The sequence below is a fragment of the Amblyomma americanum genome, chromosome 5, assembly GCF_052857255.1.
Source record: "Amblyomma americanum isolate KBUSLIRL-KWMA chromosome 5, ASM5285725v1, whole genome shotgun sequence".
Classification (NCBI taxonomy): Eukaryota; Metazoa; Arthropoda; class Arachnida; order Ixodida; family Ixodidae; genus Amblyomma; species Amblyomma americanum.
Genome location: NC_135501.1, coordinates 199,140,851 through 199,158,270, shown reverse-complemented (window position 1 = coordinate 199,158,270; position 17,420 = coordinate 199,140,851). Strand labels below are relative to the sequence as shown.

The 17,420-nt window shown below is 47.5% G+C and overlaps 1 protein-coding gene across 1 annotated transcript in view; it reads left to right on the top strand.

Moving 5' to 3' along the window:
• The first annotated feature begins 254 nt into the window (after positions 1 to 254).
• stnB (stoned B) overlaps positions 255 to 17,420 on the top strand; it is a 36,889-nt gene continuing 19,723 nt past the window's right edge. The window contains exon 1 of the mRNA XM_077666433.1: positions 255 to 1,547. The gene's annotated coding sequence lies outside the window, so the exon portion shown is untranslated. The remainder of the gene's footprint in view (positions 1,548 to 17,420) is intronic.

Sequence of the window (17,420 nt, the reverse complement as noted above, 5' to 3'; positions counted from 1 at the left end):
ATCAGCCTTAAGCATATGGTGGCTTACATAATGTGCACCCATTGGAGCACGTGAATATAAAGAAAGAAGGGAGAAGGGTAAAGGGGACACCCAAAGAGTTGAAATTGACGCTTCTGTACAGAAATTGCTTTCCTTGAGAGTGTTAAAGTAAGGTGTGAAAAGCAAGGCTTGGAGCATCAGGATTGTAACATTGTGTTGTTCTTCCGTGGTTTAGGTGGAAGGGGACGTTGACTCGTTGGTGACGCTGACGCCATGTGGCTCGGTGCTCACTGCCAACGGGTCACCCTCCTCACCCGTGGCGCCACCGCTGTTGGAGCCCCCCACACCCTCTGGTGACTCCCTGACTCCCGAAGAGCCCACACGGCGGAAGGGATCATGGACTGAACTCTTTCTGCGCGGTCGCTCTCCATCGCGCAGCAGTGGGACCAGCCCCGAGCCCAAGGGCTTTTTTTCGTCTCTGCTCAAGCTTGGTGGCCGCAAGTCGCCCCGCAGCCCTTCGCCCCACAGCCCGTCACCTGTGCCTACCGCTCCCCGCCTTTCAGTCACTCTGCACGATGAGCAGCCGGATGGTGTGCCGGTTAGTTTGCTGAATACGCAGCCAGAAAGTGTGCCATATAACCAGCCAGACAGCTTGCCACATAACCTGCCAGACAGCTTGCCACATAACCAGCCGGACAGCTTGCCATGCAGGAAACTTGAGAACGTGCCACACAACAAGCAGCCAGAAAGTTTGCCGGATAGTATGCCGAATAAGCAGCCAGGCAGCTTGCCACACAACCAACCAGAGGGAAATCCGAAGAAGCAGCAAGGTGGTGCTCGAAAGAAGCAGCAGGATGGCGTGCGAGATGAGCCATGTGCAAGGCCACAGGACCTGGACATCAATGACCCCTTTGACCGATCATGCCTGCTTGAACGTGCCTGTCAGTCACTTGCAGACATTCCCAGTGCCAGCCGGCGAGGAAGCAGGGAGTCACCTGAGCAGCTCTCGTCAGAGTCAGAACTTGCGCTGGACGCCGTTCTGGCTAAGCAAAGCAGCCAGGATGAGTTCGAGACCCTGCTTGCCCAAGACTCCGTGGAGTCGGAGGAATTCCTGTCGGTTGCTTCAGCCGTGCTGGCACCACCTCCACCATCGCGCAGCCCCGTGCCTTCTCGGCAGCAGCGGCTCGAGGTAGTGACCATTCCAATAGAACGCCCGCGCAGCACAACTCCCATCAACATTGCTCCTTTGGAGGCATTCCTGCCGGTGTCCCCAGAACCGTGCCCTCCGGACAAGATCCGACTGTTCCTGCCTGGGGAGCAGTTCACAGGTCGCGGACCACGGAGCCCTCGTCGCAGCTCGCTCAAGAGCTGGCTCCACTTCTGCGAGGAAGGCCTGCAGAGTCCGAGGTGCCGAAAGAGGTCTGAGGACAGCCAGGCGGCCAGCTGCTGTGACTGCCCTGGCCGGGAGACCCCACAACCAGACTGCCCCTGCGACTGCCACCAGCAATCTCCTGGGAGCAGCTCCCTGAGCAGCCCCGAGCACGCCTCCTAGAGCACATCCCTCATCCGTGAGTGCCATCCTGGCTTCTTATGTCTGGTGCCAGCAGAGACCCTAGTCAGACCCAGAATTATTCTAATATTATTTATCACAAAATTCCCGATCCAAATTCAGCCATTTTCAGTGGTCAGTGTCCAGTGAGCTGTGTACTCGGCTGTTGGTGGCACCCTGTAACTTTTGTTTCTCCACAATGTTCATGTTTTGGGCAGTGCTGAGCAGTCCTGAATCCTGCAGATTAGGGTGCCTTGATGCCCGCTCGCCTCCGCTTTCAGGGTGGGGACTCCCTTTTGTACCACCCCGTGCCGCCGTTTCCCCCTCGTAGCTGCATGTTGAGTCCCACGTGTCACTTGCGTATAGTGCACTATTCTTGTGGCGTGGTTTGCATGCTGCTGCGTGGTGACTGAAATAATGCGACTGAACTGGAAATAGGCAGTGAATAGTTGTTTCGCTCATGGCAAGTATTCTGGCATTTATGACTGTGTATTATGCATGCTGCAGACGCTCTAACTACACAGCAATCGAAAAATTATGACTGAATGCTGTTCCCCACTCGCTGGTTACATTGAAAAAAAGACAGTGGTTATTTAGTGTTCCTTCGTATTTGTAACTTAGAGTATTAGCTAGGTCGCCAAATTCAGCGGAAGTATGGTGCACTTGTTGTAATGTAAGGACTGTTCACACGGTGCTAATTTTCTCGGGTATGGCTGCAGCGCGGAGGATGACCTGCCATATAGCTATTTCTGTGTAGTTAACACCCGCTTTTGCAACATTCTTAAACAAGTAATAACTAATAATAAGTAATACTAATAAATAATAAGAAAAAGATCCCTTTCTCTTATTACATCCCCATATGTGTAGAATTCCAAGTGGCAATGGCAAATTTCTCTTCCAAGCAGTCCGTTGCCACACTGCTCTGATTGTGGCGACGGACTAAGTGTGGCGACAAAAATAAGTTTAATTTTTCTTTTCAAAACGTGCAGAAAAAACCATTAAAAGCGACTGATTCACAAAGAAACCTCACAAAATAAGCCCCTGATAACCACTTCTTTTGAATCCCATTATCCCTGCTAAGAAAGGGGAGTTGGAGCAATGCGGGCTGCCTCCGTCGCTTCCGCGGAACCGTCAGCTCCAGTTTCCGAAAGATGCTGGCTCGCTCAGTAGTAGTCGGGCAAGGCAATAGATCTCTCATAAAAGTATATGGGTCTGGGCTATTTGGAAAAACGCGTTTGACGTAAAGCCCGCAGAAAGACACGGACGGGTCAACTCGACAGACAAGCTGTCATCCCCGCAGCTGGCATTAAGAGCAGAACAAAAAAAAAAACAACTCGAAAATGTCTGCGCAGAAAAACGCTTGAATTTTGCTGATGTGGCTCCTTGACACCAGCGAAAGGAGCCTTTTTTCTCTTGTAGAGGAGAAAAGAGGCTCCTTTCGTTGACGTCACATATCCACAACTTCTTTGCTTACTGACACAAAAAATGCAAGTACTGTGCGACGATTTCTAGTGAGCTGGCGCAAAGAAGTAGAAGGGGCCGGTGGGAGGGGTTTAGAATGCTTCTGTGACATAAAGATAAATAAACTGAACAAAATGAAGGACGAGAGTTCACGTACTTGCTTACCTGCGATAGTGCGCCTAAAATATATGGGTACCTTACTGGGAAACGTCTTTGTCGTCATGTTCTGCAGAAAGTGCTCGGCAAATTTTGATGTGGCCTGGCAAATTTTAATCCTCACCTCTCCTTGGCGCAATCAATGGTAGGATGATTACAGCTTACAGCTGTCCCGGTGTACGTCATTGGCGCACATGCTAGTAGTCTGGCGGACAAAACATGCAACTTTTGACAGCCTGGTGCAGAAGGTGCAATGTGCACTGAGAGTGCTGTACTGGGGGGAATAAAGGCTGTGGCGCATAATGATGCATCTCATATCAGGAGAAGGAAGGTGGCGGGGAACGCTCGAAACGCACAAAACCGAGGTGAAAGTAGGCAATTTCGCCCGTTGGGCAATGCCTCTTTGCTTGAAGTGAGCTCGCGTTGTGTGCGTGATGCAGCAGTCAGCGATCAAGCTATGAGGGACTGTTGTGTTCTTGGATATCCTGTTCACGCTGGAAAAGGACTGCGGCTATTTCGCTTTGCTCGGTAGAGAGCACAGAGAAAAAAAGTGAGAATCAGATGTCAAGCGAGACGGCTGGAAACCAACAGAACTCCAAAATATGCGAGGCAAGGCATGCGAAATGCTTTCATTCCAGAACAGTTTTTGCTAGGGGCAGATTTATAATGCGCAACTTTAACGTGCCATCCTCATAAACTGAAATTAGCAGCTGTCAAAGGTGACTTCTCGTATTTGACTTCACGGCGAACAAGAAGCTGTTTGAATGGCAGTCTTTGGCGAATATAAAAATGAAGCTCGAAATAAGTCTTCCTGTTTATTTGAAAAGTAATGAAATGTAAAGTATCCTGGTCAACAGATTCCACTGGACCATCGCCTGTTGTGAGGATGTAACGACTATTCACAAGGCACGGAGTTGCTCGGCAGATTAGCTGCGAAAGAAGATATATTTTTGCGTAACTAACTCTGATTCACTTTTTAAACTATCTATGGTACCACCCTGTCTTGGGAGGACACCAAATTTGTGGAATGTTATGTGGTAGCGGCAGTTTTCTGTTCGAAACAGCCCGCTGCCGGATTGCTCCTAATACAGCTTCACGGGAGAGTGGGACCCAACATGCCGCCATCGAGAGTGGTGTCCTCACCTTGAAAGCAACGCTGCCCATCGAGGCACCCTACTGCAGATGGCATGACAGTCTGCGAACCTGCAAGGTTTGGCTCAGTCAGAGTGCTTGTTTTGGATGCATGGGCCCTGTGGGCGGTTAAGAAACTGGTATGATCGGAGAGCTCTGGTCATATCGAGATACCACACAAACTACTAGCTATACATTGGTTACCGTATTTACACGATTGTAAGTTGACCCCCCCAAATCGCATGTTTGAAAAAAAAAAAAAGAAAGTTGACGTGAATGTAAGTCGACCCCCCCAATCGCATGTCCGAAAAAAAAAAAAAACACCGGTGGAGCGCTTCAAAAACGAAAATTTATTGCATAGATGGGCTATTCATCCTCACTTGAGTCATCTTCAGTGGTACTGCTGTCGTCGTCGCCGCTGCGATCCCACAGCACATCGTCCTCCATGGAAAGCCCGCACTTCCTAAATGACCGCACCACGACATTGCGTGGAACGGCCACCCAAGCGGAAATCACCCACCCGCACACAGCCGCCAGGGAGGCTCTCTTCACGCGCCCCGTTGGCGTAAGTTCCCGCCCTTCTGCCGCCAGCCACTCGTTGTACTCACGCCGAAGCAAGTCCTTGAATGGCTTGCTAATGCCAACGTCTAGCGGCTGCAGCTGCCCCGTCAGACCGCCGGGAATCACCAGCATATCTGTATCTTCTTTTCGGAGCTCTGCCTTCACTTTCGTGGTAAGGTGGCCGCGAAATGAGTCCAGCACGAGGAGGTTCGGATTGTGATTTTTGAGGGATGCCCCTGACCTCAAAAGCCACACCCGACGGTACCAATCAATAACTAAGTCATCCGTCATAAAGCCTTTTTCGTTCACTCGCACAATCACACCTTTCGGGAACATTTCCTTTGGCATAGTTTTTCTTTTGAAGTCGATGTACGGTCGGAGCTTTGTGCCATCTGCCAAGCATGATAGCATAACAGTGAACCGAAGTTTCTCGTTTCATGGCGTGAGAAGCTTAACCTCGCGAGCTCCCCTCACGCTCACTGTTGTGTTGCTCGTCATGTCGAAGTAGACGGGAGTCTGGTCCGCATTGCCGATTTGGCCGAGCAGGTATCGCCGCGAGTCGTGGAGCTTGAGGTAGTGCCTATGGAAGGCGAGAACTTTCTCCTCGTAAGCAGCAGGCAGCTTCTGGCATACACTAGTACGCTGACGAAGAGAGAAGCCAGCCGTCGTCATAAATTTCGAAGCCCGAGCCCTGCTGGCTTTGAAGTCTGTTCGGAGTATTCCAGCTTCCACAGCAAAGACCCGGGCTTGTTGCGTGATCATTTCGCATGTCACTGTGAGGGACCGATCACGTATTTCGGTGACATACGCTGCAAGCTTGACCTCCAGTTCCAAAAAGCGTCTCGACTTCGGCCCGCGGAAACCTCTTCGCTTGGAGTCGCAATCGAAAATTTTGTCTCGCTGCTTCCGCCACTCCTGCACCAACCGTTCAGAAACGTCGAACTTGCGGCCAGCCGCGCAGTTGTTGGTTTCTTCGGTGTAAATGATGGCCTCCCTCTTAAACGCTGCAGTGAATGAGCGCCGAATGCTTTTCGAACCTGGAGAGCTCATGGCGAAGCACGCGGCCGGCAGTCGAGTCAAAAGCACCAACTCCAAGCACCACCAAACAAAGAGTGATCGGTGTCGGGGTGTCGGCTCTTCCAGCAAACATCGGCATTCCCCAGAAGCGCCGCTGTTACGTATTGCGCAACCAACTGAAATAGCGGCTCTTCCATCAGCTAGCGACACTCCCTGGTGCTGGCGCAGACTCCGCGATTGGAACAGCAGGACAGCGGCCCTTCCCGGGAGTGAAATGAAATGAAATTGGTTTTGGGGGAAAGGAAGTGGCGCAGTATTTGTCTCAAATATTAGCGGAAACCCAGTTGTAAGGGAAGAGATAAAGGAGGGAGTGAAAGAAGAAAGGAAGAACGAGGTGCCGTAGTGAAGTGCTCCGGAATAATTTCGACCACCTGGGGATCTTTAACCTGCTATACTGACATCGCACAGCACACGGGTGCCTTTGCGTTTCGCTTCCATCGAAACGCTGCCGCCGCGGTCGGGTTCTAACCCGGGTATCCTGTTCACTAGCACTGAACCATTGCAGTGGGTGACTGTGTGCGCAGTAAAAATAAAAAAATGAAAAATCCTGGCCAAAAAGCCCGCAGAATACTTGAATGCTTGACTAGTCATGGACACGTTTCTTGTGTTGAAGTACTAGAAAGTTAATAACTACATCTACAGCTGACTGCAATTTTTTTGCAGCTTTTTAATTTGCTGTAGTTGAAGCCTTGAGCAAAATAGTGGTGGAGAATGTGGGCCCTCCGCGTCGGATAATTTTTTTTGTGTGCAAGACTAGCGTCACTTGTCCTCAAAAGTTTTCGTCTAAAAGCTTTGTTTTCTTGATCACATAAAACACATCTAGTTGTTTTTTTTTAATCAATAGCGTGTACAGCTCGTTTGGTCAAAAAGCTGTCTGCGTAGTCACCTCCGCCTGTCAGAAATAATTGGGGGCTGCGTAAAAAAAATCGTATCATGCCAACCGTTTGCCGCAGAATGTTCCGGATATTGTCGTTCGATTCAGTGTTTCATGCAGCATAAACTCACTAGTTAAGTTAGAGCCTAGTTCGCAGCAGGGAATTGAACCGGCGACCTATAATCGGGGGCTGCATAAAAAAAATCTTATCGTGATAATTTGTGCTTCTAGTGATTGTTGATTGATTGGTGCGTGATAGGCGATGAGGTAATGAAATCAGTGTAATTAATTGATGAAATATTAATTAGATGTTAGCATGCCCAGAATGAAAAGCCAATGTTTGATGATGGTAATTAAAATAATGTTATTGATCAATGAATTGAAACAATTGAAGAATGAAAAATGTGTCCAAAAGTGTCAAACTGCTCAGTGTCATACCCTTAAGGTGGAACTCAAGTGTCCTCTCCAATTTTTTTGTCTAAAATTGGAGAACACATAATGTTTTTTTTAGAGGTGTGTCCAAAGATTGTCCGACCAGATGTAGTTTACTTGAGCAGGTTTGTTTGGCCTTCATTCGACTCTTGGCGGGTAAAGGGACACTGCTGTGCACGCATGAAGCACCACTGAACTGAGTCGTGTTCCATGACAGAGTTGCATTTTAATGGAGAAGGGATTTATTAGTGTATTTTATTTTTTACTCCCAGCCTGTTCTGAAAGGGACTGAACACTGAATTTTAAGCAAAGTTTTTTGGCGTAATGGAAAGCTTGCTCTCCATGGTGCTTGATCCCACAACAGTTTTGTTAGAAATGCCATAGAAGATTTTTGTTGATAATTTTTCAATTTTTTTTTATTTAGAACATACTGCAGGCCTACAGTAGGCCCAAGCAGGAGGGGCGAGTACATAATATATGCAAAAAGAACAGGTTTAGCAAAATTGAATGAGTGCTTGTGTCTGTTCTTATTTGCATTTAAACCTGGATATAATGAAATGAACAAAGTTTGTAATTTTTCATTACATCCAGTTTTTGGGTGAGAACTCAAAAAAGGACTGTGCAGAAGGGAAGCCAGAATGAAAAATAAACATACTGAAGATTGCTTAGCAGATGTCCACAGTGTACGCTTGTTACTTGAAGTCGTGGGCATGGAGCGACACTTCGCGATTGCATTAATAACACCAGTGCAGCAGCAGCCGCCACTGTTTCCGCCGCAGCTTGCACGATGCTGCTGTGTGCAAAGGGGGGGGATTCGGAAGCAGCTGCCCCTTTTCATGTGCTGGTCTCTTATAAAAAATCAGGCAATAAACAAATACGATCTCGGCCTGCCCATTTGTCTCTGCTCTTGGAAAGTGACTTTTATGCTCGCCACCCTTATGTTCTCAACCTCTGTCCCCGCTCCTGCCGCGCATCAGCTGTTGGCACCTGAATTGTGCAAGCAGCTGAGCGGTGGCGATTGGCATGCATTGTTCGTCCTGTGCAGTCTTTGCCCTGTTCTGTTCCGAAAGCGAAAGCTGTGATCTACGATGCTGCAATGATACGAAAGCGAAAGCTGCGGAGGTTGCTGCGTTTTCAATGGAGAGGTGCTGATCACACTGGAGCACGGCGCGTTTTGCCAACTGCGTTCGCAGATGTGCCTCTTATGGTGCTTGGTGTTTTATCGTAATGAAACTTCCTTGTGATATGGCCAACTTTGAAGTAACCCAGTAGTAATTAATGATAGCAAAGCACAAGCTTGGGCTAGCTGGTTAATATCCATGTTGAACAAGTGCGCGAACTAGATGGAACACACAAGAGAAGGAAGAAACCACAAAGTGTTGGGGTGTCGTCTGGTTTGCACTGTTTTTCACCATCAGTAGTTAGTGGATAGCTGCTGTGGCGATTTCATTACATCAAGATTGACTGCCCTAAGACTTTCGTTGCATGTTGTTCACAAATGCATGCGCTTCAATGGGGGCGGCGTTGGGGAATTGAGAAATTCGTAATACCAAGGAATTTGCTACAGAGAGGTTCTTTACATCCAGGTTTAGCTCTCTCCTGATGCTGGAGACTATGATCATCAAGTGATGATGATTGCACATCAGTAAAAGTGATGTACTTTCCAACTAATGTAAATCTCAGTTGCCAGACAGTAATTTGGCATTTTTAGTACAGACTGGCATCCGTTTCAGTTTCCACACCCAAAGCTGTTATGGCACAGTGAGTGTGCCTCGTCGACAAAACTTCCAGCAAACCGGGGTTATCACTTCATCCAAGAAATGTAGAACTGTGGCGCCATCGAGTGCCAAAAGCTAAAAACACATCATTGTTGATGCGAAGGGAGCGTTTGTTTTCATCTAAAGGCGCACTGGGCCTTTAATAGGCCTTGAAGAAAAAAAAAAAACTCTGTATGCTGAATTGTCTGATTAGCAGAATAATTTTGGGTCCATTGCTTTGTTGTCCACAGACACAATGTAAAAAAAAAATCTTAAAATGAAACTTCGGATTGATACATGTTGGTTAACACAAGCTCTAGCAGTGCCACACTGACTAGAATCACACGGCAACATGTGGCCAATAGGTATCTGCGGCTGTGCTGTATTGTGCTTGTAAAGAAAGTGCAACAACGGGGTTGAAAATAATCTGGGAACATACCTGGCAAGCGTAGCGGTGAATTGTTGTCGTCGGCACGTGAGAGTTGGTGAACCTTTTTCCAGTAGGCCACCCCTCTCATGGCTGTCAGGCCAAGTGCATTTGCTGAGTCCCATGACCTAAGGTCCCCCGCATCTTTTCTGCAAAAATTCCTTTACAGTGGTGGGGTGGGCTTATTTTGAGGGCAGTTAAGAGCATTGCTGACCTCGCCTAGCCAGAGCAGAGAAGAGCGAGTCATCTGTGGATGCACGTTCTGTGCTGCTCTTCATCTGTTTAATCCCTGCATAAAAGGCGCTGGTGAACCTGACCATGTCTTCTCACTTGACGCTGGTGCGTGCAAGGACCACGCGGGCATCTGCGAGGGCGTAGAAGGCACTAGCACTGCACATAGTATTGTCCCGCAGTTCTTCGAATAATTCGTCGAGGAAATATTTATGGGAGTACATGTGCGTCGAACTGCTCCCCCCGTTTTCGCCCATAGAATGGTTTGCAAAAGTGGTGGACGAGGGGGCTTGGCGCATGTGTAGAACTCTACTGGAAAAAGGTTCATTTGGCACATTTTGCTCTTTTGAACAGCAGCGGCTTTTTCTGGATGGTGGGAGTGGTAATTATCTTTTCCTAAAATTAGGCAGGTGCCGTCCTGTATAGCAGGGAAGTATTGCTCTAGAAAAGGCTAAAAGGTGGAATGTTTAGGGAAAACCACCAAGGTGGAGTAAATTTGTAAGAAGGGAGCAAATTACTCATTGACATCCACCCAAGTGTAGCCATACAGCTACAAAGGAAAGCTGTACAGCTTCCACAGAAACTTCGTAGTTATAGAAAAATTCGTCCTAGTCCGGGGTCCAAACTCGGGATCGCCGCTTCACCAGAGCAGTCGCTCTACCAACTGATCTAACCGGAACGGCTAGAATATATTAGGGCGAGAGTGAATTGATCAGTAATTTGAAGTCGGAACAGTGTTGGTTGAATGTTAAGGAGTAACCCCCAAGGTGGAGTAATTTGTAATCAGGGAGCAAATTACCCATTGGCATCCACTCAAGCGCAGCCATACGGCTACAAAGGAAAGCTGTGCTTGGCTGGATGCCAATGAGTAATTTGCTCCCTGACTACAAAAGGCTAAAGGCTACCTAAACTGAAGGATTAACTTCAGGTAGTGTGCGGGATTTCTGCAAATATTTTTCGCTGTGATTAGTAAATATTTTCTCCCGGTGTCCGTATGCCTGCTCTTGTATGACTCACTATTTCAGCCACTTCTGTTGAGCAGAGCTGATAACCCCTGAGCAAAGTCACGTGGTCCAGCCATATTCTTCTGAGATAATAGACTATACTCGACCTCGTAAGTTCCTTGCAGCACTATGGATGCTAGAGAGTTCCTCAGCCGATCATGAGAGTGCGTTAAACTTGTCCTCTGCTTATCGTTCGCTCACGGCTTGTGATATGGTGGGAAAAAAGTATATATAGGTGCTGTCTGTGTATTCACGCCTACGTATGCTTAACACAAGCATTTTAGGGCAGATACCTATTGGCCACAAGATGACACCACAGGTCTAGTGGCGCCACCTGGTTTTCAGCACAGAAATCATTTTGTAGTGATAGCTACATTACGGTAGCATTTCGAGCCTTCAGTGTGGCGGTGCCGTGGCATTGGCGGCGCCGCCACGCTGTCAGATGGTGCGGAGCAGCTGCCGGCGGCGCGGCGCCATGGCTGATCACGTGGTTCCACTCGGCCAGCTGTAGCTATCGCGTCATTCCAGGTTTAGCCAGAGCTAAACCACCGCCAATTTTTTGTCAACAAACTGACATTCCTCTCTAGGACTATGAGCGGCAGAATAATCCTCGAAATAAAAAGTAAAGCAGATTTATTGCTCATGGATTTTGCTGTAGGTGAGATGAGACAAAACGAAATCTTGATGCCCTATTTTTGACCAGCGACTTATTGAAACGCCCATTAACAACGACGAATTCACTCCGAAGTAAGGGTTCCTTCTTCGAAGTGGGCCGCCATGTTGGAAGCGTTATTCTAGCATACATACTGGTGGCGCACCAGTGGAACAAGCAAAATGCAAATCCACTTGCAGGCTGTGGTGCTAATACCTAAACATTTTCAAAGTAACCACGGTTTCCCTGTTAAGAGTTGCCTGTCATATCTTCTCAAGCAGTGGGATGGGATGCAGGAGCCGTGTGATTATTGCTGCAGCTAAGATTCGGCAGTATTCGTAGTTTTATTTTCTGCTTTTGGTTCTGTAGTGGAATGGACGTTGAGCCTGAGGACCATCTAACTGTGCATTTAGGTCGATGCACTGTGTCAATGTAAAGATATCTATTTGCTATAGCTGATGGGGCAGCAATAATAATGCACTGTCCTTGCATAGTATTCAGGGTCTTTTCTGCCAGCTGCTTGGGCTTGTTGCTGTCTTCTGAGGGGAATTGTGTTCAGAGAGTACTGCTGATGGAATGCTTTCTGCATCAGATGCCACTTTATGCAAGCTCTCAGCGAGCGCTTTCAGCAGCATTCTTAATTGGCCTCGGCGTTTGTCGCAGAAATGCTGGAGGAATGCTTCGCGACACAAATACGGTCCTTTATCGCGGGCACGTCTTATGCTGAACTGCAGACATGATATGATGGTTTGTGCTTGAATAAAAGACAAACAAGGGCACACGGCATTTGAGAGTACACATTTAAAACTGCCCTGCTTCTTGGTGACAACAGGCCTGATTGTTCCTTCGCCAAAAGAGTAATGACAGGCTTGCTGCTTCTATAACTTTTGTAACTGCTTGCTTGTAGCTCTGTCTTGTCACTCTTGTTGACTGATGATGATGGATGGCTGCGTGCCTTTTGACGTCGCGGAGCGCTGTGCTAGGGCAATGCCACCTAACACTTAGCTTGCAACATTAGTGCGCGCCTGCAAAAGCATATCATTCCGCCGCGTATCACTTGTACTTCTTGAAGCCTTTGTGAGAATTTTAACGAAAACAAGGAACAGTATAACACGGCATACTTCGCATTGCAAATTACTGACTAGGCAGGCAGGCGTTCAGTCATTGAACTCTCTTATTATAACCTTTATTGTGATATAGTTACTGAACCCTCTCATTATAACTTTTGCTGATAGAGAACTACTTTTTGGGTGCGGATGTAGTTGGTGCATTTAGGCTTGCCACCCGTGTATCACTCCGCCGCATGTCACACACACTCCTCGAGGTCTCGATGATGGGTGGGTTGGACAGAAACATAGTACGAAGTAAAACGAAGTGCAGGACGTTGCCATTCATGATATTTGAAATTTGTCATGGCGATAGATCCTTTCTCGTACGTTGGACGCATGATGTACTACTTTTTGGGTGGAGACGTAGGTAGCGCGAAGAGGCGTGCTAGCTTTAGCAGCATTGCACACTATGTATGAAATAGTTGCTGCCTGCAAAGGCTACGTGCTCCATAGGGGACTGCTGCTTCCGGTCGCGTTTTTTGCACAAATAGGCGTTGGCGCAGCCATATGAGAGATTCGAACCCGCTACCTCGAGCCCACAGCGTCAGGTTTGTAGTGGCTCCGTCGCGTCGTTAGTGCACGAAAAATCCGAGGAGCACCAGTGGTGGAGGCCTTGCGAGCTTCAAAGAACAGAAGCTTTCCACTTTTCGCGGAGGCCACCAGGAGCGCTGCGAGTGAGTGTGACGTCATCGTTCGTCCTTGAAGAAGCGGATTCGAAAGTTTCTATTGCACACGGGGCCTCTGTTGCAGAGTGATGACATCATGTGGATGGTATAAAGAGCGGGCGCTATCGCATCTCCAAAGTTTTAGTGTGAAAAGCATTGCTTCACTTGCAAAGCTGAAAAACCCGAGGTATGTGTGAAGCCTCAACCTTTCACGGAGCGGCAGCGGCAGTGGCCTTGCGCAGCTGCTCTGCCTACATGCTAACCTCCCCCTGCACACATCTCGCGCGCAGCTGCCGATAGCGGCTGACGATAAAACCTTGCATGCAGTTGCCTTTGAGGCGGTGTTGCCTCAAGTGCTTTCGCATGCCCTACTCGGTTCAACTGCGTTAAGACCCACCATTTTTTTGGTTGCGTCTTTCTTTGTAACTATGTGTGAGATGTCAGTACTCATGGACCACCACGTGGTGTTTGCTTTCGACCACTAATTTATTATAGTTGTATTCTGTCATGCTGTTTCGGTTTCAACAGCCGAACGATAGCAGTGACCCCAAAGGTGGGTTAAGGTCTTGTGACTCGTGAGGCATAGGAAAAAAAAAATTACAGAGGACACTTAGGACTGCTTACGTGCTTGCCTGAGATCATTTTGGATTTTTCGTGACCACTTTTGTGGTCGACAACACCGGGTTTCTTTGCCGATGAGCCATATAGTGCTTTTGCATTAAAACTGCTATAAAATCTCTGCTTCGACATTTTAATTAATCGCAATGCTGGATCCACTTTGCCTCAAGAGCCGAAATTACTACGAATGAAGGAGCAGCGATTATATCATACTTTTTTCTTTGATGCCTCCTGTACTGACCTTTGCCGTCACCGCTATATTGTACTAGAGTGTGTACTATTGTACTAGATGAGTGTACCAAATCTAATACACTATAGCCACCCCATTCGTTCGGCTGTTGAAAGCAAAAGCAAAACAGCATGAGAAGAAAATCAATATAAATTATTTAGCAATTATAGGCAAATGCCACTTGGGGATCCATGTGTACTAATGTAGGTCTTAATGCACCACTATGACGAAGAAAATATGCAACCAAAAATTGGTATGTATACAGTATTAATAGCTGCCTCACAGCGTCTGCATCCCTGGCTAGCTTTAACGCGTCAGCATTAGAGCAGGTGTTCGAAGGAAGCCATCCGTGTCGTCACACTTATTCAGGATTGGTTGAAAGGTTTGTGATGTCACACATTGAGGTGAGGAATCAAAAGAATTAAAACTCCAGTTAAATAGTGACTGTGAGGTCATAGCATGACTGAAATTTCATTAGGATATATAAGGATGTAAACTAATTACGCTGAAAAGAGAACTTGGGTAATTAGTCGGAAATCGAACCCATGACCCTTGGGTTGCGAGTCAAGCACACTACCCCTAGGTACAGTGCTCTAGAATATGGGTAGTGGGTTCAGGAGCCGGCGCGCTCCATGCGATGCGGTGAGGCGGCGAGTGTCGACAGGTCCCGGATGTAAGCGGTGGCGCTGTTGTAGCGTGGGCTGTAGGCTCGGCGCGCCCGCGCGCGCGGCTAGCAGTTTCGCCAAGCTGCCTGCAGCTGTTTGTTGCTTTTTGTGCGGTGCATTTTTCCTCTTTGTGAGTTCGCGGCGTTAAGACTACGGTCATGCCGAATCGTCGGCGTCAACGGCATTGTTTTGCTCCCGGCTGCAAAACGGAATACCAGTGGACGAGAGGCGATCAGCCGTCGCTCTTCGCTGTGCCAAAGGATGAGAACCGACGGAAGCAGTGGGAACGCAACCTTCATCGAAAAGATAAAGTTTTGGACGAAACCTGCTGTGTGTGTGAGCTACATTTCGAGCCATCATGCATTGTGAGGGACTTTATACACATCATTGACGGCAAAGAAGTCCGCATCCCGCGTGGAAAGCCGGAACTTTTACCCGATGCGGTGCCAACTTTGCTGCCGAACGCGCCGAGCTATCTGTCAAAGAAAACACCGCTACAGAGACCACCTAGAAAGAGGAAAAGCACAAGTACATATCCTAATGAAGCGAAAAGACCACAAAGTAATGCTTCCGACGTTAACATGGAATCGAGGTGTCCGGGCATTGACACTGAGAGTAGCGTGTTGGCGAACGACCAAGACCCTTGTGAAGTTGACGAAGCATCTGTGCCGGACGATTTTTCTAAGCTGGATGTTCCTTCAAAGCCAGGACAGTGAGTTTACTGCAATTTGCGACAAAGGAGGGTTGCTCTACCCGTCTCGTGTGCTTTTTTTGATGGTGAGAAGGCTGGAAAACCTTTTCACAACTTTTTTTAGTCAGGAAAAGCTGTGCAGTAACAGCATAGTAGATGTTATGGTGCTGGGAAAATCTCAGATTTCATGTGGTGTAGGGTGCAGCCAGCACTCAGAAGCGCTCACAGTCAGCATTCTCAAGTTTTATGTTTTGACAAGGCTGCATTTTTATGTTAAATCAATCAATGAGTCGCGAGAAGCTCGCAGGAAAAAGAAGCTTCATGCTAAGATGGGCAAGTGCTCATAGTCGCGCAAACAAGAAAACACGGCATTCCTTTGAGAAATTCAAGAATATGTCTCACACTGTGCATACATAGTTGGAGCGCTGCAATAAAGGAGTGCTTTGTTTTATAAAAATTATTTTATCTTGTCGCATTCATCAGCGTCTATACATCGGCAGCAATTGACCCTTCGTTTTGATGAAAAAAATGCATGCATCAAAACAACAATTAAAACAGGGGCATGAAATCTAAAGTTCGACGAAAACTCGTCCCGTCAGGTAGAAGATTCATGTAAAAAGGAAAGGAACGCCGACCAAAGGTTGTTAGAAAAAAAGACGTTTCGGCTTCCCTACAGAAGCCTTGATCAGAGTTATCAAGGCTTCCATAGGGAAGCCAGAGCGTCTTCTTTTTTAACAACAACTTTTGGTCGGCGTTCCTTTCCTTTTTACAAAACAGAGGCATGCATACCACACTTAAAATTATCGCATTCACATATAGTACGCTGTACACACAACGGTCTCTAAGTGAAGCGTTTTTTTTTATTCCAATTTCTTGTTGCCCCGCCCCTCTACTAAAACACTTCCGATGGCTCAAGCTGGAGTACACTCGGCCACGTTTGCCGACAGCTTCGAGTTGGCCGCTGGATAACCCCGATGATCGATAGAATGTTTGCTCCTCTCCCTGTACTCAGCCTTTCCTATGGGCGGCGATAATACTAGTATGCACTAACGTTGAAATATGGGAGCCGTACCTGCAAAAGAGCACGATCAGCGTTGCGAAGCATTAACGGGGCCGCTCGTCCGCACCACCGCGCTATCGGCTGTTGGCTACTACTACATCTAATTTTCTTGATTCGCCGACAATATCTGTGTACAGCTTCACCTATTTGTAGGACCTGTTTTAAAAGACAGAGCCTTGCTTATTTCTCCGACGATTCTATGCACAGCGCGCATCCACGGCGCGGCGCGCCGCATTTCATACAGCCCATGCTCTAGTGGCGCCATCTGGTATCGTCGACACAAGTCGCCTCACCGCTGGCCGCTCCCTGAACCCACTACCCATATTCTAGAGCACTGTACCCTAGGGGCCTAGCCTTGAAGCACGTTCGTTTGACGTGGTCAGAGGAAGACCTTCTGTGTCTTGTGGCATATCACGTGGGTCTGTATGCCTACTGATGTATCCAATGAGTGTGTATTTAGGAATGCACTAATTAAGAAAGTAGCTAATAATAAACAATATCACGTTATGCCCTTATGGCGGAGCTTAATTGTTCTCAACTTTTCTTCCGTGAATGCTCTAAAAGCCTTATCTGAAAAAAAAAAATATCGGTCATAAAATTTGATCTTGGGCTGAGGAAAAGCGGCATCACCAGACCGGAAGTGATGTCACTTCTGGTAAAGACATCAGCTTCTAATGCTGCACTCTAAACATAAAGGAGTCAAAAGGGAGTAAGCTGTCTCTAGCACACTCCTTTCATAAAACTTAGTTTCATAGAGGACAGCTTACTCACCTCTTATTCCCGTATAGGCGTATTCATGTTTAGATTGTATCGCATTACCAGCACATAATGTATTTAGGTGTCCCCGTGAATCTTTCAATCCATTCTATTTTCTTCTATTTTCATAGAGACAAACGCTTTTCTGTTATCCTCATCGCACGTGACCTGATGAAGTCTATTTCCTCCTTTTGACTTCAGTTATTATAGTCTTGTCGGAGCCAAGCTGCTCTCTCTCCATAAATGGCAGAGGTTAACGCCCGTGTCGCCTGCGCTACTGTGGGATCTTTGTCGACACTGACGGGGCTTTACCGCGGGATTGTGCGAAATGCTGAA